The sequence below is a fragment of the Ranitomeya imitator genome, chromosome 2 (genome assembly GCF_032444005.1).
Source record: "Ranitomeya imitator isolate aRanImi1 chromosome 2, aRanImi1.pri, whole genome shotgun sequence".
Classification (NCBI taxonomy): domain Eukaryota; kingdom Metazoa; phylum Chordata; class Amphibia; order Anura; family Dendrobatidae; genus Ranitomeya; species Ranitomeya imitator.
In genome coordinates, this window is record NC_091283.1 from 426618065 (window position 1) to 426641776 (window position 23712).

Here is a 23712-nt window from a genome sequence, read left to right on the forward strand (position 1 = left end):
CCCATCACAGCCAATTCGATGCTTCCTCGAGAAGAAGAAGGCAGCATGCCTTGGATAAAAGTAAGCAATAGACTGTATCTGCTTGCACGTCATTGGTCATCCTCGTCTAAATAGGGGATACCATAATGCAATATTCTTTAGTCAACTACTTGAAATTAAGTAAGTCTTCCCTAATCTTTTGTAGTCTGGGGTTCACCATGTGCTAGGATTACTGAAAGTTATAAAAAAGTCTACATGAAGAACCCACCGCAGTTGAGATTTGTTCGACAATGAAATGATCACAGGAGCCAAACGCTGTAAGACCTGATTATAGAAAAAATATGTCAACATGCTTTCCAGTAAGAAGGGAAATGGTAGTAGCTATTGCTACACACAACATGTGCACTGAATGCAGCCAGGAGGATTAATAGGCTCCATGTGTCAGAATTCTACAGGAATTCCACTGCGAATGGGTGGCTGGTGGTGGCAGCGGTGGGCAAACCGCTGTGGGAAGTTGCAGCATCGGCACCCGATAATCCAGCAGTTTTTCCTATACGAGGACTAGACGATGTGTGTCGATCAATGTCCACCATGTTGTCAGCAGCTTTCCAAACATAATTGGGCACCTCCACTCTTTACTGTACTTCTAGAATTATTTCAAGGAGGGAAGTGCTATCATACTGCAATACAATGTGCAACTGCAATATAGATTTTGATCATTTAGAGGGTTATTCCCATCTTTATAGATGGATACTAGAGGATGGTACTGTGGTGCAGCGGGGTTGGTCCAGGGCGACAGACAGTGACCACGGGAAAAGTTCACAGAAAACGTGTTTAATGTCCACACTCACACAGAATACAGCATATGGTATCCTCCGGATTGGAGCCGGGGAAACAAAACAGTCCATGGGAGTTGTAAAGGGTGATGGCACCACCTAATCACCCTGTGGGGGTGCCAGGAATTCGCTCTACTGGCTCTGTGTTAGCTCACCCAGGCTGAGCCGTCTGCTCCGCAAGTTGCAAGCTCCAAACTGACACACCCAAACCCTTGCTGCAGGGTTTTTTCTAAACAGGAATCTGTGGCCATGGGCCACTTGCAAGACCCAGCCTGGAGGAAACGCCCCCCTACCTTCCTCACAGTACTTATAAAAACAAGCATTTTTGCAATTTACCGCTTATTAAAATTTGCAGCCGTTTTTGAGATTTTAACACTTCTCCTTTGTTTACAGCAATTGATCATAAGACCAACCACTGCTGCGGTCTAGCTTGTAAGCACTGGACTAAAGCTGGCCGCTATAAGGAGTTAACAGCACGCTCCAGTGATCGTGGCCTGCTTAAATACAGTACTTACAAGCTCAATAGAAAAAAGCTGGTCAGCACTGCTCATGTTCTGCTGCCTAAGGCCAGTCTCACACGTCCAGATGATTCCGGTACCGAAAAAAATCGGTACCGGAGTTATCCGTGTCCGTGTGTCCGTGAGCTCACGTAGGCCATCCGTGTGGCACACGTGCGGCACACGCGTGCCGCCCGTGTACCGACTGGGTACTACACGAAGCATGCAGGAGACAGCGCTAGAGATAAGCGCTGTCCCCTGCATCTGGTGCTGAAGCCGCCATTTATATCTTCTCTCCAGCAGCGTTTGCTGGAAAGAAGATATGAAAAATCCTTTTTTTTTTTGTTTTTTCGTGTTTTAAATAAAGATCCCTGTCCCCACCCCCCTCCCACCCCCTGTGCGCCCGCCCGCTGGTAAAAAAAATAAACTCACCCGGCTCCCTCTCAGCGTCCTGTCCTCCCGCAGCTTCTCCTGTATGAGCGGTCACGTGGTGCCGCCCATTACAGTCATGAATATGCGGCTCCAACCCCTATGCGTTTAACAGCTGACGTGTGAAACCGGCCTAACAGCGGTGGACGGTCTCAAGACAACGAGCTGTAAACAAGGGTAGTTGAAAAATGTAATAAGCAGAAAATTGCTAAATTTACATGTACTGTCTGACAATCTCCATATGTGAAGATGAAAATAACCCTTTAATGACAGTAATTATAAAGTCAAGAAAAGATGCTTTATAGGGGTCATTGCAGCCGCAAAGTGAAGGGACCTTTTTACCGGAGTTCCCTGAACAATGATTGATTTTTTTAAGTTTCTGGATGAACCAATACTTATGCATAATCACCCGGCTGTAAGGTCTCATTCAGATTTGTGCTTTTTTTTCCCTCCCTGGTTTTCTTCGATGTCCTGGATAGATTTTCATCAGTTTTTCTTGTATGCCAAAAAAATAAAAAATAAAAAAAATGAAGGTTTCTCAAGCTTCTACTGCGAAAAACGGATAACACAACGATACAACTAGGATGCCATCAGGGTGCAGTCCCAGTTTTTTTATTGGCCCTAAGACTTGCATTGATAGATTATCTTTTTCTACTTAGAAGAAAATGATCGTGGTTTTTATTATTTTTATTGCATTGGCCAGTTTGATCCATGATTCAGATCAAAAAGCAGATATGCAAAAAAAATGGACATGTGAACACTAACAGTCTTGTAGATTATAACTGGTACATTCTTGTATAGGTAGGAAAGTTACATTTGAATGAGGCCTTGGGGTACGTTCACACAAATGTAGTTGTTTTTTTTCTTGCGTTGTTTGAAAGCTGGACAGCACAACACGGACACAATGTTAGCCCATTGGCTAGTACAATGGGGTATTTTTCACACAGACTTCAGGTTCTTGAGAAAAAATTACAGCATGCTTTTTTCTGATTTTTTTCACGTATAATACGTATGTCTGGTTTTTTTTTTACACCTTTGTGGCCTCCATTTTTTTTATGTCGACATTTTAATTATTTTTTTACAAGACCAAATACAGTTTCCTATGTTAATAATTACAACATAGCCATAAAAATCGGATGTAATGTGGATGCTCCGTATGGGATCTGATTTTCTTTCCCCACCCATAGATTTGAATATGTGATTCTGATCCAAAATATGAAAAGAAACTAGCACAAGCTGAAATTACTTTCCAATGGACACTTGGCCTAAATAAAAAAAAATTGTGGTCTGAACAGCCCTATTAAATGACCCTTGTCTAAGTGAGGTACATACACTATGCTAGTCTGAACGAGCCCTTACACAGCTAGATGCTGTCCTGATGAGCAGGTTCGGGTCTTATTCCTACTGGGGTACAAGCAAAAATCTGCAAAAGAGGTTTAAATGAGCGCATATAAAATTGTCCATTTTTCATCCTTATGTCCTTTTTTTCACACAGACAGAAGGGTGCCCCTGTGCAAGCACAATATATGGACCCCTTGCAGCCCAATTGGTCATCACTAGGGTTGAGCGAAACGGATCGTTCATTTTCAAAAGTCGCCGACTTTTTGCAAAGTCGGGTTTCATGAAACCCGACCCGATCCCTGTGTGGGGTCGGCCATGCGGTACGCGACTTTCGCGCCAAAGTCGCGTTTCGTATGACGCGCTTGGCGCCATTTTTTTCAGCCAATGAAGGGGCGTGGGCAGAGTGATGACATAGGTCTTAGGGGCGTGGACGCCTGTCGCCATGTTGTCGCTTGTGTGCTGTAGCGATTTGCACTGTGTAACACCAGCTTTTCAGCTCAGGGACGAGAGAGAGAGAGAGAGAGAGAGAGAGATTTTCCCATTGGGTTTCGTGTTTCGGTCGATCCTCGACTTTTCGCCATAATCGGCCGATTTCACTCGACTCGACTTTTGAGATAGTCGGGTTTCGCGAAACCCGGCTCGACCCTAAAAAAGTCAAGGTCGCTCAACCCTAGTGGTGACATGTTTCTATTATACTTTTCTTCTGATTGTTACACTCCTGGTTTTGGCTTACACATCCTGAGGTAAAATACTGACCAAATACTGAACGTGTACACGTGGCCTAAATCTACCCCCATTAATTTTTCTTTTAGGCTACGTTCCCACAAAGAGCTTTGGGTGAATTTTTGATGTTGCAGATTTTCTGCACCATTTCAGCACCAATTTAGTAAAATAAGTTACTTGCATTTTTTCGAAAATATGCAGCGTAAAAAAAAATCACCAAAAACTCATTGTGGGAACGTAGCCCTAGGTTAAGGTTTTGTTGAGCTTTTTTATGCTGCGTATTTTAAAAAAATGCAAATAACTTATTTTAGTTAATGGGCGCAGAATTGGTGCAGAAATTCTGCAATATGAAAAACTCACCAAGAGCTCATTGTCAGAACGTAGCCTTATAGGAAATTTCATTTCCAGTGTAAAAAATTCCCATTCTTTACACTGCAGGCTGCGTCTGGAGAAATGTAAATTGAGCTCAATGAAAATAAGATAAAAAGAGGATATATGACTGAGAGGAGCAGGAGGAGTACTTCATAATCATCCTGCCGCTTATCTAACTATTACAGGTAATTCCCTGCACTGAGCAGCTGTTCTGTCCCCAGAAGAGCAATTACCGGTTATTATTATTATTACATCACGGCCGCGGAGGGTCGCTTGCATGGATTTTGGACATACTTTCACATCCAGCGTCAGGGCTGTATCTGTCATTACATGGAGGCCTCAGCTTTTATTTTACAGGTCTCTTATTCTACAGCTTAAAAGACCGTTCAGTTTTGTAAATTTGTCGATTTCACGTTTCGGCGCCAGTAGCGCTTGGGCCGCCATGATAGATGTCTCTGATAAATCCCCATCACAGAATATTTCAGCTGCTACTGAAGAAAAGACTTAATGAGTTTTAACCCTTCGGCTGCTGCCAATGTAACACAACACAGCCCAACGCGAGGTCACACAAAGCTCCAGCGCCGAGGATGCAGTTAAACGTCCACACACAGGAACAATTGGGGGAGTCTGTCTGCGATATCGCATTTCATTTTCTAGCAAATGATGTGAAACCCACTGGGGACGGGACGGCTGTTGCTGGTTCTACTCATTAACTATTTACTGGGTCCCACCGATTTAAGGTAAACTAGTCAACACCAGCGTGGATGGAGGCTTTGTGAAAGTAGAACGGAAACTGAGAAAGAAAGTCAATATATAAAATTTACATATTCATACATATTCATACAGCCAACAGTCATACAGTATATGCATATTCCGTGTGTATATATATATATATATATATATATATATATATATATATACACACACACACAATATTACTGTATACATATTCCAATTATCTACTAATTATGTAACAAATATGTAACTACGGTACTTCAATCTTATATATTTATATAGCGTACATACATATTTCACTATTTTTATATATGTAAATAATATATATATATATATACACACACATGCATATTTACAGTATATGTAAAAAAAAAACTAAATATACGGTATACGTGTGTGTGTGTATATATATATATATATATATATATAAATCCAGAGATGCAGACCATCCGAATGAGTGAAAAATCACAAGTTACATTTCAGCTCCCTCTATGGAGCCTTTCTAATCTTTCTCTCTTTTTATATATGGTATATAAAAATAAATAAATATATATATACTGTATATATCTATGTTTATATACACATACTATATATATATATATTTACACATTCATATATATATATATATATATATATATTCAGATGTGTGTTTAATTTTACAATTAAATATGTAAAAAAATACACATGTAGAAGCAAAAAAGAAAAAAACTCCAGAATCATGTTTGCAAAGTGGCGTTGTTGGCTGTACGTCGCAATGCGTCGTTTAGGAGAAAAAACGCATCCTGCAAAGTTGTCTGCAGGATGCATTTTTTCCCCATAGACTAACATTAGTGACGCATTGCGACATATGGCCACACGTCGCAACCGTCGTACGATGGTTGCGTCGTGTTTTGGCGCACCGTCGGCACAAAAACAGTTACATGTAACGTTTTTTTGCGCGTCGTCCACCCCCTCCTCCCTGGACCTTACAATGGGGCAGCGGAAGCGTTGTAAGACTGCTTCCGCTACCCAAGTCGGGCATTATTTTCACAACGCGCGTCGGCACGTCGGGCCGACGCTAGTGTGAAAGCAGTTTTAATAGAAGTTTACAGCGACACCAGTCAACATACAAGTTAAGCTCGATCTAGAACGTCATCTTTTACCGAAGCCAGGAAATGTGCACTAGACGATTTGTGACCATCTTGTCCCCCAAACACTAGACGCAGAACTTACTATAGAAAAGGTGGACATAGACATAAAGATTCCCCCCACAGACAATGATTCCCCCCACAGACAATGACTGTACTGCACATATTTTGCACTGAGTAAAGGGTTTGAGAAGAAAGGAAAAGAGGACGTTACTGATAATATTATAGTTGTTATACTGTAGGTTATACAGGCAGAGCTCCACATATGGGGAGCGAAACCCTACAAAAAGTTCAAGAGAAATGCTAAAGGATATCCGATCGGTGGAGCTGATCCTGAAATCAGAACTAATGGGCAATATCTATAGTATAGGTCGACCATCGGTGAAACTATTCTAAAGACATCTAGAAAGAATTGTATTACATAGGCTTCAATATTTTTGTTTTGACTGGAATATCTGTGACCCCTATAATATATATTGATTGCATTATATATAATACATTTATATGGAACCCATATCAAAATCAAAAAAGTCAGTCGGAGCATAAGTTGGTATACCTGCAATGCGGCACACTGTGGCCATTTCACAGACAAAACCAAAGAAAACCCCCAAAATGAGCTCATAGTAAGCACATAAGTAAATAGTAACAGTACATCTAAGTAGCATAGGGTATTTAGTTAACACTATTTTGATTAAAAAGCATAAAAGCCATCCACCGCGGCAAGGTGTACTCAATCAGGATGGCCTTATATTCTAGTATTAAAACCTCACCTTGTGTCAACCAACCTCAATCTAGATAAGGGCAGAGCAGGACTGTTGCCCAACTGTTCAGACACCTGCCCATGGGAAGCTATATAGATGAGATGCCTAGCTCAAAAAGGGGGAGTCACGCCAGACAAGAAACTAAAGCAAAACCAAAGAAATGAGCTGAAGCATACGTTGGTATACGTGCAATGTACTGTATGTAATGTGTAATGTGTAATGTACCCTATGTTATTTACTTACTACAGGCTGTATGCTCATTTTGTTTTTTATTTTTTTATATTTTTAGGTTTTATATGGAACCTAGACCAGCTTTATCCAGTACTTTGTGCCACCCCTTTTCTGTGCTATATAAAATACATTAACTGTTGGCTAAATTACTGCATTCTCCCTATTACCCTAAAAATTTTATATTTTGCATATACCTGTTGCTCTCAGGCTGACATGCTCTTGGCACTATGAATATTCCTATACTAGGTAAGGAGGTAAAGTTGATGTGAATCGATTCACAGGACCTGATCCATTGGCCATGTCAATTTGATGGCCACTGGACAGAAGCCCTTAGAACAATCTTGCTCTTCTTCTTTTGATTGGTTTTGCGAGATGTCACATTCTTGTGATGCCACAACCATGATGTCGCACCAAGCCAACTAATCAAAAGAAGAGCTGTGGATGCCATCAGATAGGAGGTGGTTCTAAGAGCTCCCATCCAATGACCACAGGATGCTGATATGGCTGATGGACTAGGTCCTACAATTGATGAGCACCAACTGTAGCTCTTAATCATGTTCAGAGCATTGGATCATCAATCAACATATTGGGGAGCAGAAGGGTAAATGGTGGTTGGGGGAAGGTGGGTGTAGACATTCAGTTTTGCTTGGAGAAGCCCATTGGAAAATACAGAACTGTACTTATTGCATGCACACTTGAAAATGAAGCAAAGGTCCAGCCTTTCAACCACTCGAGACATGAACACGTAAAGTTGCTCGGGGGGTGGGGGGTGGGGGTGGGGTATGTGGACCCAGAAAAGAAGCAACCAGCTCAATGGGCACCTGCAGATGGGTAGCGTGTATATGAAGACTCCACACATTTCTATAGAGGCAATACCACACTCTTTCTCATTCCTGATTTTGAGCTCAGAAAACGGTGAAACGAGATATTGGGTCATGTGTTCTCCGAAACATGAAACGCACAACAAACTGTCTAACATACCACAGAGGATTAGGGTGTTTGTGAGGCTACAAATTTTTTGTGTTATGGTTGTTAAAGGAGACACGGAGGGTCAGGAGATATTGTTGTTATGTGATTATAATCCCCTCTCAGCAATGACAGGTGTGACCAGGATAACAGAAGAGCAAGGGATCATGCAAGGAGTGGCGCCATATGCAGCTGAAATATCAGGGGCTGCAGAGGAACGTACATGGACGGATCACTCCTTGGCCTTCAGCTGTTCTATCAAAGACTGCGTTTGCACATGTGCCACAGATATATGTCCACTAGTCGCTATCTGCTAGATTTCATAACCTCACAATTTTGTATTCAAAAATCAATACGGTAATAGCACGAGAATTTCTCTCCTTCTGCTGTGGTCACTCAGTGATCATGGAGTCCATCTACACTATGTGATGTAGTCACATTTCTAAACCATGGATATTATCTCCATATAATTCTAAATGTATTACAGTCATAGCACCAATTAAATGACAGCATGCGAAACTGAAGTTTACTGACCACAACAGCCAAAATTAAGAGGATTAGTCTTCTTCCCATCAAAGAAATAAGTTCTTCGGGTTCTTATTATTAAAACGGCAAAATAAGCTGAAAAACCCCAAACACAAAAAAACTGAACAGTATTATTTTATATACATTGCATGATTTTATGTATAGAGAGAGACTACTTATCAGTCTACAGTACTGTAATACTGTATAATAACTAAAAATGTCTAAAAATATTTCTAAAAACTTGGTGAAAATTGTTAATTCTATAAACATCAATATTATGGTTAAATCCACAGAATAAAATAATAATCTTTATTTTTATATAGCGCTAACATATTCCGCAGCGCTTTACAAGTTGCACACATGGGGTAAAATGGGTAATTCTACAGAACTGTACACCAATATTATGTCAGTATTTCTAATTCTGAATATGGAAATACTGATATAATCCAATAGAGGCTTTTTCTGTCATTGACAGTTGATTTTACTATATTTTTCTTATATCTTTTTTATAACTCTTTTTGTATTCCTAATATTAGTTTGCTACACCGCTAATTTTAGTATTATAGACAACATCAAGAGAATTTCCTTCTCTGTATGGCATGTCTTCACGTAAATGTAATATTCTATTCTATGGGTTTGCAGACCCAGCATTTTGCTCAGACTTATATGTAAGATACATATAAAAAAAATGAGATTTTGATAAAATTACATAGATTAAGCCGGTGAAGTCGGAGCAGACATTGAGTTGTGTGTCAAAGTCTAAAGATGGAGGCCATCAATTTCGAGCCTCTGAGATTATGGGGCCTGACAGTAGATTTTATTAATCGTAATCTAAATAATATAAAGAGTGTTACAGCCCACCCACAAAAGGGCCCTCAAGAAAATGTCAAGAGCAAATTTCATTATTCTAATTCTCATGCTTCATTTTCTCTATATCGGGCTCAACATATGTACATTGTCCCCTTGCTATAAGGTCACACATATCTTTTATATACTGGTATTAAAACGTTCACTTGTCAAGTGATCCCACCAAAAAATTACTTCTTTTTACAAATCAAGTCAAAGGGATTTGTTTTTATGTCATTAAGTACCATACATTCATATGTCTGGAGCATTTCCAAACATATCCAAGGAAAAATGTGCGATGTGAACTTAAAACATTTATCATGAGGAGGCATCTATAAAAATAAAAAAAGCAAAAGTTTTAAAAGTTTGATAAAACCATCACTGATTTTGTGACGTGTTCTCTCTGCACTCAGTCCTTCTAGATGGATATAGATTTGATCCTTTAGTGTATGATATGAATGTATGGAATGGATAAAAGACAATCACCATAAGGGAAAGAGCAAAAGAACATATGAGAAATAATTTCATCCAAAAACTCGGCCAATTTTCTTCTAATTTTCATCCGTGTGCCCATTTTTTTACATCCATGTGACTTCCGTATGACATATGTGTGCGATCTGTCTTCATAAATCTACACTAAGCAATGTACTTGATCACATTTAGTTTCCAAGGTTTATAATAGAAATGTATCCGCTAGGAAGTTTCATGCGGGATCTGATTTTTTTTTTTTACTCACGAACTCAAAAGAAAAGTAGTCCAAGTTGCGATTTTTTTTCTCACGAACATTCAGGCCGGAGAAGATAAATCGTTCATCTGAACAGCACTTAAAAAACAGATTTCCACTCGTTCACTTTCCACACACTAAATTCATGACATTACCGAAATGATTTCCAGATATTCTTTAACTTACGTTTCACCAATCACTTTTTTTTTACACCTTTAGATAAAAAATCTTATTCTACCAAATTTTTTCAGAGGGTTTTTTTTTTTTATAAATTTTTTTTTTAAATTTACTCACTTTACAAAATAACACATTTTAAAACCTCTAAAAATGAAAAATTCAATAATAAATATTTTTTATATATAAAGTAAAAAATCTAACATATTCCAGGGATAACTAATTAAAAATATAATAAAAAATATTTCTTGTTACTTTTTAGGTCACGTTCACACGTTCAGTGTTTGTTCAGTATTTCACATCAGTATTTGTAAGCCAAAACCAGGAGTGGAACAATTAGAGGAAAAGTATAATAGAAACATATTCACCACTTCTGTATTTATCACCCACTCCTGGTTTGGGCTTCCTACTGATGGAAAATACTGACCAAATACTGAATGTGTGAGCATGGCCTTACAGTACTGAGCTCCTGCTAAGGGCTCATACTCACCTGTGAGAAACTCGGATGAGTCTCGCATGTTAATACCCGGTGCTGTTGCCGGCACTCAGGAGCGGAGCGTGCGGTTGCATGTAATCCTATGCGGCCCCACGCTCCGATCTGATTGCCGGGTACAGTACCGGGTATTAACATGCGAGACTCATCCGAGTTTCTCACAGGTGAGTATGAGCCCTAAGAGCTAGCCCATGTGAGATGCTGATGTACAACGAATAACCTTGCTTAATGTCATTGGAAGCTGACACTGGTCCCGGGCGTAGGGGCGCGGGTGGGGGGTACGGAGCGACATCCTGAAATGTTTTGTAAGGGAGGTAAAATCTCTGCTGGAATGAACCCAAATGAATACAGTGGTCCATTAAGGAGGTAACCTTACAACACGACTACAAGTCCACGCAAGGACTGAGAGCTCTCAGCTCCGGGGAGCAATGGAAGTAATGTACATTACTCGCCGCAGTGCCGCTCTGTTAACCCAGTAAACCCCACATCCAAATGTCATGCTGGAGAGAAATGTGCCGGCCAGCTGTTCTAACAGCGAGAAAACACTTCACATGATGAGAGAATGAACGCTGTATAAACTCCTCACTGGATGTTATATAAACAGCAGGTGGGATTATTGCAGTAAATGGGCTCGCTCTAATGAAGTCCAGGATTTCATCGTCTCCTCTGGAGCTGTCTTACAGAGGGATACAAGGGGGAAGTTTTTGCCTTAATGACAATTTTTGATTAACTACTCCAATTACACTTTTTTTTTTTAATTTTGCATTAATAAAAAAAGAAAAACCCCAGAAGCAGAAAAGATTCCACTAAAATCTAAGTGCAAAGTCACCACTTCTTAAGGGACATTGCAACGCATCCGAATGGTGTATAAAAAACTCCCAGGTCCACATAATCACTACTTTACATCACCGATCTCCAGTAGCGAGAACAAACTTGTGTCAGACTGACATCTGTCACACATATCCTATATTATTACTATTTATTATTATAGCGCCATTTATTCCATGGCGCTTTACATGTGAGGAGGGGTATACATAATAAAAAACAAGTACAATAATCTTAATCAATACAAGTCAAGACTGGTACAGGAAGAGGGAGGACCCTGCCTGCGAGGGTCCTATATCATGGTTATGGACGGCGGGTGACAAGTCCTTTAAGGCTCGGTTCCCAGTGGACATATAAACCCTTAATTGCAAAAAACTGTATTTAGCGGCGCATCTATAATTTAAAAAAATGTTCCTTTGACTACATTTTGTTAAATTTGCATTTTTTTTTAGGATGGACATGAGTGTCCCCCATAAAAAAAGCACAAAGATGCATATGTTTTTTTCACCACTATTCTAAATGGGAGACGTATTGAAAGGCAGAGCAGTACACTTCAATACGTCTAAAACCCATACTGTCTGTAACATTAACAGCTAGTTGAGTAAAGAATTTTTTTTTTTAAAGTATGCAATCCATAGAACTACGTCTGTACAAGTATGTTTTTGAAATGTGTGATGAAGTATATGTCAATAGTCAGACATTCGACATTTGACATGGCACGCGCTTGGGTATGTTTTTCTGTAACATAGGAAACTGTAAATGATTAATAAAAAATGTAAATGTAAACGATTAGTAAAATAATAAAACGGATTGCATATGGATGACAAGTGAGAAAAGAAATCATCCGAGTTTTCTGGATAAAACTGACAATTTTTTATCCGCTTGTGTGAACCAGGCCTTAATGTCCTGATTATTTTTGATTGTGACAATATATTCTACATTAATATATGGAAAACGCCTTCAGTATGCAGTCGACAATTAATTGAATTGATTCCATTGTGACCTGCTAACAAATAAAGTCTATGCTCTAGGCCCTTATAGAGACCCCAAATATATGCAAACATTGATCAGGTGGGTTAGATCTTTTCTCTTCAATTCAATTTTTTCAACTGAACATAAGCATAAAAACCATACCTGACACCCACTTACCTGATGAAATGATGGCGCATATGCTGTGTTTTTACGCGTGTCGGTTGTTTTATCCAGGTTTATGTACATTATCCAGCCTAAATTGTGATCATAAAGAGTTGATCTGAACATTGGGTTGTAGATGTAGGTTGATCTTTGTCGTTCCTTCAAGCAGTGAATGCTATGTACTATCTAGTTCTGTACAAGCAAGTGAGTGCAAATCAACACACCTTCACATGTATTATTATTAGAGGGGTCTTCCTGCCCAAAATAATGACAGAAATATCATGTACAGCACACGTTGCACCACCCATGAAAGGTAACCTCACTTATCCGCTGTGGCTTCAAGCTCTGGAATTTTCTAACCAAGATAATATAAGTTTATTAGGATATCCATTCTACTGAAACTTACCAACTGTGTTTTATGGGTTCCTCTAGAGAGGATGACATTGGGTCGGTGATTGGCAGCACCGGCAGTTGAATTAGTGGGAAAGCTCATTGTAAAAATGATAGAATTTAGGGACCTGGTGCACAACCCTGGCATCACAAAATAGGAGTTTTCTCTGTTGCAAAACATTATTTATGGATTGATATAAACTTTTACTGGACAGAAATCCAACATTCTTAAACGACTGGGTTGGGAGTTCACCGTCGGAGTTCACCGTCATGTTGAGATTATTTTTTTTTCTGCTGGGTGTCAGTGAACAGGGTATTATATGATATAATGAGCAGAGCAATATTTTTGCCTATGTATTAAAGAGCCCTCCACCCACGCTCTCTCATATGCAACTTTCGTGACCAGGGACGGCTTGAATGCCTGGTGCTCGGCAGCCTTACACATGAAATTCAAGAATTGCTGCAAAATAAGCAGAGATGTCAATCAGCCACCTTTACCCATAACAATCTGCTCTGCTCCTTCATGAGAACCAGGACATGACTGACAGTCTTCTTCTAAGAACTTGGTGTTAACCAATTGTGTGTCTACCAGAGTATAGTGAATACAGCTTCTACTGGTCTACTTCATGACCACTGATCAAAAAATACCCAAGGGAGGGAATTATGTGCTGATAAACATTAAATGCTATATCTGACTTGTGCCAAGCAATGACAGTTTTCCATTAATAATTTAACAAAATGAATAGCATATTCTGTTACATTATCACCTCGACTATGACAGGCCTTAAAAAACAAAAACATAAAATAATAATTGTGATGAGTGAGCATTCAGGATGCAATCTTAGATAGCTACATGCTTCCAAAATCAGCGTAGTAGTCTGCATCTCTCCAAGGCGTTGTTAGTACACACACAATTAAATGCCTTAACTAGTGTTATATAGCTGCAAGCTAAAAAAATGTCTCAGCAAACAACCGCCTGAACAAGAAAAACACAGCAGCTCTTAGGATAAATCCCCCACAACTTCCAAAAATTCCTAATTAATTACACTCATGGATTTTCCTCCTTTCTACAAAAGTGTTGCAGGATGTACTACAATTATAGGGCGCTTACAAGAAGGATGGGGAAAATATAATAGAATACAATACAAGTCTTCCACTGCAAATATTAAAAAATATTAAATATATTAGTCAATCTACACATATTTATGCCTCTGTCCTTATTACACATTTTCAGAGAAAGCGAAGCAGAGTAAATGTATATCCAATATGTGTCATATTTAGAAAAAACGAAGCATCAAACCAAATAAATATGTATCCAATAATGGTGTCATATTCAGAAAATGCAAAACGTCAAACCAAATAAATATATATCCAATATATTTAGTTCCAGCTTCCATATCTTTGGGGAAACACAAGGGACAGAGCAGAGCAACCCAAAGAAAAGAAAACACAAAAAAACAGGGCAGAGAGCAGAGAAAACCCAAGAACAAAAACCATAAGGGACAGAGCTGAGAAACCCAAAGAACCCAAAACACAAGGTACAGAGCAGAGAAACCCAAAGAACAAAAAAACAAGGGACAGAGTGAAGCAACCCAAAGAACAAAAAACACAAGGGACAGAGCAGTGAAACCCAAAGAACAAAAAACACAATAGACAGAGCAAAGAAACCCAAAGAACAAAGAACACAAGGTACAGAGAAGAAACTCAAAGAACAAAAAACACAAGGGACAGAAGAGAAACCCAAAAAACAAAAAAGCACAAGGGACAGAGCGGAGAAACCCAAAGTACAGAAAACACAAGGGACAGAGTGGAGCAATCCAAAGAGCAAAAAACACAACGGACAGAGCAGAGAAACCGAAAACCCAAAAAACAAAAACACAATAGACAGAGCAGAGAAACCCAAAGAACAAAAAACACAAGGGACAGAGCAGAGAAACCCAAAGAACAAAAAACACATAGAACAGAGCGGAGCAACCCAAAGAAGAAAAAACACAATAGACAGACCAGAGAAATCCAAAGAACAAAAACACATGGAACAGAGTGGGGCAACCCAAAGAACAAAAAACACAAGGGTCCGAGCAGAGAAACTCAAAGAACAAAAAACACAAAGGACAGAGCGGAGCAACCCAAAGAACAAAAAACACAAGGGTCAGAGCAGAGAAACCCAAAGAACAAAAAGCACAAGGGACAGAGCGGAGCAACCCAAAGAACAAAAAACACAAGGGACAGAGCAGAGAAACCCAAAGAACAAAAAACACAATAGACAGAGCAGAGAAACCCAAAGAACAAATACACAAGGGAAGGGACAGAGTGGAGAAACCCAAAGAACAAAAAACACAATAGACAGAGCAGAAAAACCCAAAGAACAAATACACAAGGGAAGGGACAAAGTGGAGAAACCCAAAGAACAAAAAACACAACAATAAGAGAAACCCAAAGAACAAATTAATTTTATGATTGTTTTTCTTTTTACAGATCATCTACCTTGAAAGTAATTTTTGAATACTTATTTTAATCATCTTAAAATCCAGAATGAAAAAAATATGCCAAGAGTCGTTTTTTATCATTTGTACAAATACATAACATGAATTTTAATATATTGGGTAACTTAAATTTCTATTACACTAATGGGATTAAATGTATATGATGCAAATAAATCATAGTCTAACGATCCCAAGTCTCCATCATCATCGCTTTCAATGGAAGAAACTGACTATGTTTTTTTCGATTCTAATGTCACCACCACTTTTGGGCCATGGAGTCAGGACATTGTCACCAACATCTGAATAATATGGAGTGTTGTCTAAACACTATTAGGAGAGTTAAGATCTCTCAAATGAGTAGAGGACGTATTGTTCCTGTGGATTTCACCACTATTGCAGGTTTCCTGCTAGCAGCACATCCAGCTCCAGTGGATAAACCCAGGGACAAAAGTGTTTGTGATAAGGATTCCATTCTGTCAACAGCGCACTATTTGCTAAATCCACAGGACGCTCTTGCGTTGAATCAGCCATCCAGGCGTTTGTTTTACTAAATCCAACATTTTCCTCTTCTAACAAAGAAGTCATTCTAGCCGCATCCAGCGGTTCAATATTATGATAACACAAGTGTTTCTCCTTCTCATCACCGCTCATTACCTGCGCCAAGAGCCGTCGTATAAACAAGGTGAACACTTTTTTTTGCTCGGTGTAATAAAAAAAAACATTCCCTGGAGGAATGATCTCTAGAAAGAACAGAAAAGCCACCAAAATTGTCATCAGATGGAAAGCCTCGAATAGAATTATCTCTTCAACTCTAATAAAGTATTCTACGCCTTAGAATAGAGAAATCCCCCCTGCACAATTAATGAGAGCATCATTAGATTATACTTAATAACCTCTAGAGTAAAGTAATTAGAATATATTGTACTGCGCGGAAAACTGACTTCATTAATATGCATCTGCCGCTTGGTACTCTTCCATAAAGCAGCGTTCGCAGGAAGGTGCGCTGTAGACAAAGCATCAAACGCAATTGGCATGGCCAGAATAAATAAATAATAATAGCAAAAAAATAATAATGCATTTTTTTTGTAGCCCCTTTATGACAAACTCATTAGTAAACCTCTTAATTAATATTGCAATGAAAAATTTAGCAGCCGTGTAACCTTAGAACATATTATTTAAATAAAGGTTTTTAATATTTAATTGCAAAAATTAATACCCAGCCTAAACCATTTCTACGCAAATCTAATATAGTTAACGGAATTAAATAGAATCGAAGGACAGAAATTGATTTTCAAATATTATTTAATCTATACACACAGTTTATAGAAAAGTGTTTCCAAATCAAGCGACATCTCATATATATATTTTTTAAAGGAACAATTAAGTTATCTTTTTTGGGAGGGTTAAGAGTAAAATAATAAGAAATTAGGAAATTGTTTCTTGGTTGTTGATCTGATGTCACGCCGAGCTTTTTTGTTCTTTTCTTTTTGTGAGCACTTAAATGAGTTTTAACAGCTGAATTTAGTGCGAGGGGATATTGTAAAGTGAAAGGATTTAGTATGAAATAAAGCAGTTCTGAAGGTGAAAGTCTAATAACTTCCTTATAAGACTTAAAACCTCCCTGTACAGTTCTGCCGCTGCCTATTGAACACCATTAAATCACTTGGAGGAAAAGTCCTCGTGAACAGCTGGCAACCCATTCCTCATTTATTGCCTTTATGGACTTAAAACTTAACTTAAAAATGATTAAAAAGCTCTGTTCAAGATTAAAATGTAACCAGCGGCTTTCCCCTGCGCGGCCTGACGAGCGTAAACCATTATTGAATTGTAAGGATTAATTGGCCTTTAATGGAAATGATTAGTGCTCTCTCTGTGAATTAGTCCGCAGTGCTCTGCTACGGGTTATTTTATTAGGAGGCTCTCTATAGATATAGTTATTAAATCCGTGACAGTCCTGCACATTGATCAAGGTTACATTTGAGCTTGTTTTTTTTGCTTTTGTTATTTATGGTGTTTTTTTTTATTATCGGTGTTTGAATTTTTTTTTTGTGGTCTGTTACAATATGAAGATTTTGGCTTTCGCTTCGAATCTAGAGTTAGGCCACTAAGAATATAAGCCACTAAGTCACCAGGTAGCAGGGTGCTTCAATGGGTAAGATTGTTGCGTTTGAGTACAGGGGTCCTGGGTTCAAGTCCCACTAAGAACAACATATACAAGGAGTTTGGGTGGGTTTATACCGGTGTCAGATATACTGATAGAGATTTTAGATTGTGATGGTAATGTCTGTAAAGAGCTATGGAATATAATGGTAACTAAATACAAAAGATAACACGCGGAAAATAAATGGAGTATGGAAAATAAATGTAAAATAAAGATAATAAATAAACGCAATATGGAAAATACATATAAAAGATAAAATACAGAAAATAAACCTAGTATGGAAAATAAATGCAAAAGATCAAAATGTGGAATTTAACCAGATGAGAATCTGACAGGTCGATAACAATTCATGAAATGTGTCACCGGTTCAAGGATTGCTAAACGAACTTCCAGGAGAACACTAGGTATCCGGTACGAACCCGAACATTGCATTTCGAGTTTGTTTATCTCTAATTATAAGGTATCAACCACTGAGGACTCTTAGATTTAAATTTTGTCCAAACTCTGTTCCACGCACTTTTTGAACCAGTTTTTTCCAAGCTCATACAGATCTGATCTATCCAGGCACTACTGTTATTTTGTGTTTCTTTATTGTGGTTCCCCTGAGGAAGCGGTCCATTTGACCTAGAAACGCATTGGATTAAAACTACAATCTATATCTATTCATCTGGATCCCATGAATTCTGCACCAGCAGCGCAGCACGCTCGTATTTCCTCTTTTTGGTGTATATATATGGGCACTTGTATCTTGTTTTACCATATGCCAAATTTTCTTTTCCTATTATTATAAAACACATTTGCATATCTTAAGTACTGGATGAGCAGATGGCAGCACTTACCACTGTCCAGAAGAAGATGACCCTAGAGTTTCTCCTGCCAAAAAAGTTGTGTCTTCTCGCCAGGGAGGGAAGAGGAAGAAGAAGAAGAAGAAGTCAGTGAGGAAGCAAATTCAGGCTGAGACCATGCAGACTCCTTCGTTGTGTGCAGGGAAGGAGGGAGCCCTGGGCTCTTGGCTTTTCAAAGAGGCTTCTACTTTAGTGGTGAAGTTTCTTGAATGCCATCAGCTTGTAGATAGAAAACACAAGTGATCAGTGGGGCTGATCCTACTGTCCAGGTGCGGTGCTGGTGACTGCCCTCTACATCTACAGGAGAGGGAGTAGTATGGACAGGCTGTGAGCACAGAGGGGAGGGTGTGTGTGGGAGAGACACGAGGAAGGGGTGGGTGGCTTCTATCCCAAAACACACAAGTCTTTAAACCCTTTTTGTAACACAGGAGGACACTACACTGGGGCAGAACATCAACAAGCATACTTCAAGTCTCTTCCTTATCAATACTTGCTTAACTACTTCTTTGCCACAATTATGCCGGATTCCGTTATCTTTGGAAAAGAAATAACATGGAAAGCAAAGTCGTAAAATCCCTGCAAAACTCCACAACACCAAACGTTAGGAATTTACAAGCTACACCCTGGCGCCTTTACGTTATTTCGTTACGTGATTTTTTTTTTTAGGTCCAAATGTTACCGGCAGTAAACAAGTTAAACACGAATCAGCTGCATAAGGGGGGCGACCAGAGTCAGTAAATGGGATCACAGTTTAGATTCTTTTTGTGCGTTTGTTGAATTTAATCCCAGTCTTTTTTTCCAGTGAGTATACATCCGATACTCTAAAAATACAAGGGTGTAAGAAGCATGTTCCCGGTGCCTGCTTCCAGCAGTAGGGCAGTAGGTAGTAGATCCTGGTTGCAGTCATGTGAAATCAGATCTGGAAGTTAAATCCCAACCAGATTCCTCATCTTTATATAACTCCGGAGCTGATGGTAAATATGGAATTCCTTCCCATCAGACTGCAGACAAAACTGAGGAGGGGTCACATACATATATAACTCTGCCCCTTGTACATTATATCTGTCTGGTTGATACAGATTATATTTACTTTCCCATTTTGTTTACATCTGGGTAGTTTTAAGACAGAGCGCCATATTTATAAAGTCATTGCACCCCTTTTAGGCTGCCGTCACACTAGCAGTATTTGGTCAGTATTTTACCTCAGTATTTGTAAGCCAAAACCAGGAGTGGAGCAATTAGAGGAAAAGCGTAATAGAAACATATGCACCACTTCTGTATTTATCACCCACTCCTGGTTTTGGCTTACAAATACTGATGTAAAATACTGACCAAATACTGCCAGTGTGACGGCAGCCTAACTGTCACATGCACCTGTATGAAAATTTGGTGGTGCTTCACTTTAAGGACTCATTCAGATTTCCATTTTTCTAGTACGAGTGCTATCCGTGTTCTTCACAGATATCGATCGCAATCGTACATACAGTGGCATGTCTGAAAACTTGGTCAAAGTTATCTGAGCACATAAATTTCCAAGGGTGCCCACACTTTTGCATCGGCCCATTTTCCTTTTTGCAATATTTAAAATGTAAAGGATAAAAATATGTATTTTTTTTTACCTAAAATACAAAGGAAAGGTGTCATCTTTAACTTTAGGCCTTTTAGAGGTAATTTCATCTTCAACTTGCTTAACTGTTCACAAGAACAGTAATTTTGACCAGGGGTGCACAAACTTTTACATGCCAATTGTATGACAGTCTATGGGGCTGATCTTTCCTCGGACCGAGTGGTCAGTGCAAAATTGTGGAGACATGTCCAATACTGATCTGAGTGAGGATCAAAATCGACAAGACAAAGTCAGACAAAGCTCGGATCCCATCCATGTGTAGTCCATTTTTCACTGACAGATACGAGAAAGTGGAGAAACTTTTTTTTTACTCATCAGTGAAAAAAAATGATGACACTCAGACCAAACTCTGATGAAACTCTGTGAAAATCACTGATGAAACTTAGTCTGTTTTTCTTGTTCGCGAAGAAAACTGACTTCTGAAAGAGATGTTTCATACTCATTTGTTTTCCCTCAAGTTTTATGCCTTTCTAGAAGGAATAGTTTTAACCTGGCATTATGGCACCAATTCATCATTCGTGTTTTTTTTTTAAAAGCCATATTTCTTTTTTTCTTTGTCATGTGATATCACATCGGGAGGAGACTATATTTTTAAAAAAGTACCAATTGATGAATCAACCAAAAACATCAAGAAATCCTAAAAGCCCCCTAGAGTGGCAAACGTGACAAAAAAAACGACAAACGCATATAAGATAGACTTAAAAAAACAGAAAAAAAAACAAGTGGGGCCTGATTAATTTATGTTTTTTGTTGAACTTTTGATAATTTGTACCTTTTTTTTGTTTGCACCGAATAAAACTTTACATTTGCACCTTTTTTTAACTCTATTTTTTATATTTTTTTATTTCATTATTATGAACAAAGTTTAGGGTTTCCAGATAATCATCATTTGCAACTTTTTAAAAAAACAAACAAAAAAACGCTAAATTTGTCCCAAATGCACTAAGGTCCTAACCTGGAGTGATTCTATCAATTTATTGCAATTTTTACAACATCTTGTATTCGTCAACAGGGCATTTTAAGAAATTATCTGAGGTAAAAAGTGGAGTAGTTTCCCACAGCCATCCGCTAAATCGTACCTCTTTTCGTATATCAAATAGCCTTAGAAAACGGCAGCTGAAAGCATCTACTTTATTTTTACCCAAGGAAAAGTTCACAAGGAGCCAGCCTGTTAGGGTATGTTTCCACGTGGCGTATTTTCTGCGGATTGGACGTTGCGTACAACCGCAGCATCCAATCCGCAGCTTCCAGATGTTACAGCATAGTGGATGGGATTTTATGAAATCCCACATCCACTATGCGTACAAAAACGCAGGTGGCAAACCTGCGTTTACGCACATACGGCGCGTCTTTATAGACCGCAGCATGTCTATTTATCTTGTGGCCCTCTTTGCTGGACAGCACACCTCAGAGCCCCCTTGATAATAGACTGTATGCAGCTGCCTTGACTTTGGCTGCACAAGTTAATGGACTATTGGCTAAACAGGTAAAGCTGGAGACTGCCCGTTTCCGCCAGAAGATATACCATGAACTGTGTGATCCCCCTGAGGACATTGCATTGGCTGTCAATGGGACTACAACCCTCATCGGATCATCTGCGGCCGAGAAAGCCACGAACACCATAAGTTTATTGAGTGGACTGTTATCACATTGTTGTTGTTTATTGCCCTATCATTTGAAATTTAACTGTTCATCTCCCTGTGAGGAGCATCTTTACTGTTCAATTAAATTGTTAACCCTTGCTTTGCCATTCTTGCATCACTGCATTCCGCAACCTGCTTACATGTGGCGTAGTCGGCAGATTGCAGTCCACGGGCGCAGAAGTGGCAGACCAGGTGGTCATGGGTGTCCCAATGGCCAGTTTACCGCTGGGTTGATGCTCAGTAATCTCTCAAAGTTTACAGGGAGCAACTCGCTGCTATGGGACTGGACCAAGCGGGTCAAGTGAATGCTGAGGATGCACCCCATGACACCCGCTATGCAGGCAGAGATTGCTGTGATGGCCCTGGATGGAGAAGCCTGATGTTCTGTTATGTTTCGGCCCCCGCAGGAGTGGATCACTTTCACTAAAGTGTTACAAATTTTGGAGGAGATACATGGGGACCCCACGGAGATCAGAGAATTGCGCATGCCCTTGTTTAGCCGCATTCAGAGTAAGGGAGAGTTCATGACCCAATAAATGAATGCCTTGCAGGAGATTCACGCGGCCATCACCAAGCGGGATGATGTGGGTGTGGGGCTTCCTGACATGATCCTGAGAGACCAACTTGTAGCCGGTCTCAGAAGTCCGCAGCTTAAGCAGTCCCTGCGGGAGCGCTTGCGAGTTAACCCACGCATGTCTTTCTTAGGGATTGGGGCAGAAGCAAGCACGCAGGAGCAGGAGCAGGGGACAGCAGCCTCGGCGGGGAAGGTCCGGAGCGAGGAGGTGACTACTTCACCCGTATCTGAACCAGGATGGGTCAGAGAGATCCGGAAGGAGATACAAGAAATGCGGGAAGAGTGGTCTGACCTCAGAAAAACCCTCCAGTGGCTCCAAATCCACCCAGAGAAAGACCTAACCCTGATTCCCACTTGTCTCCTGTACCTCACCAGGAAAGGGGACTATCTCAGACAGAGAGACAGCCGATCTGTTTCAGATGTAGAGATGTTGGACACTATGCCCGTGGGTGCACTAAGTGGGGAGGCCGCTCACCCGGCAGCCGTTTAACTAGTGGGCTCCGTGGCCGGGGAATGACGCCCGGAGCCTGAGCAGCCAAGGAGGAGAGAAGGCAGTCCCGCAAGTTTGATTTCCTTGAGCCCCCTCGTATGGGCTGAAATGTATGATCGGGCCATCCGCTGTCTAGTTGATACCGGTTCCCAGGTGACCACCATGCCAGAGACCTATTTCTGATGTCATTGTTCTGAGGTGACACGGCCCGAATGGGGCCCAGTGATTAAGTTGACTGCGGCCAATCAATTGCCCATCCCGGTCGCAGGGGTGGTCTGGATGCAGATTACCATGTGACAAAGATGTGAGCTGGAAAAGAGTTGTTTTGACCGCTGGAGACTCAAGTAATGGCCCCGCTGTGACTTTGGAGATGAACGTTCTAAAAGAATTCGGGAATCTTCTGATCAGGCAGTTACCAAATGCTTTTCTAGACCGATGGAGGCCCCGCACCCCTCCGAGGAAGGTGTTTCAACAACTGATGCAGTCTGCTCAAGCCCAAAAGACGTCAAGTGTAGGAAAATTTTTGGGAAGAGTAGTGATCCCGGCTGGTGCTAAACTAGTTCTACCGCCTGGACAGATGGTGCTCACGCTCCCCGTATGAGCTTGTACACCCCTTGAGGGAGTGGAGGTCCAGATAGAGCCAACGGTACTGGAACAAATACCCCTGGGACTCCTCATTGCTCGGATATTGGCTATTGTTCATGACGGCAGCATAGTGGTGTGGTGTGTCAACCTGGGGGAGGATCATCTTACGCTCTCACCCCAGAGTGAAGTGGCGCAA

The 23712-nt window shown here is 40.0% G+C and overlaps 1 protein-coding gene across 2 annotated transcripts in view; it reads right to left on the bottom strand.

Annotated features, from left to right (window-relative positions):
• The window catches only part of EYA2 (EYA transcriptional coactivator and phosphatase 2), a 185883-nt gene extending 166935 nt beyond the window's left edge, over nucleotides 1-18948 (bottom strand). The window contains exon 1 of one of the 2 annotated variants that reach the window (XM_069750856.1): nucleotides 18592-18948. The gene's annotated coding sequence lies outside the window, so the exon portion shown is untranslated. The remainder of the gene's footprint in view (nucleotides 1-18591) is intronic. The other variant, XM_069750855.1, reaches the window with a different exon arrangement.
• Between the last annotated feature and the right edge of the window lie 4764 nt (nucleotides 18949-23712).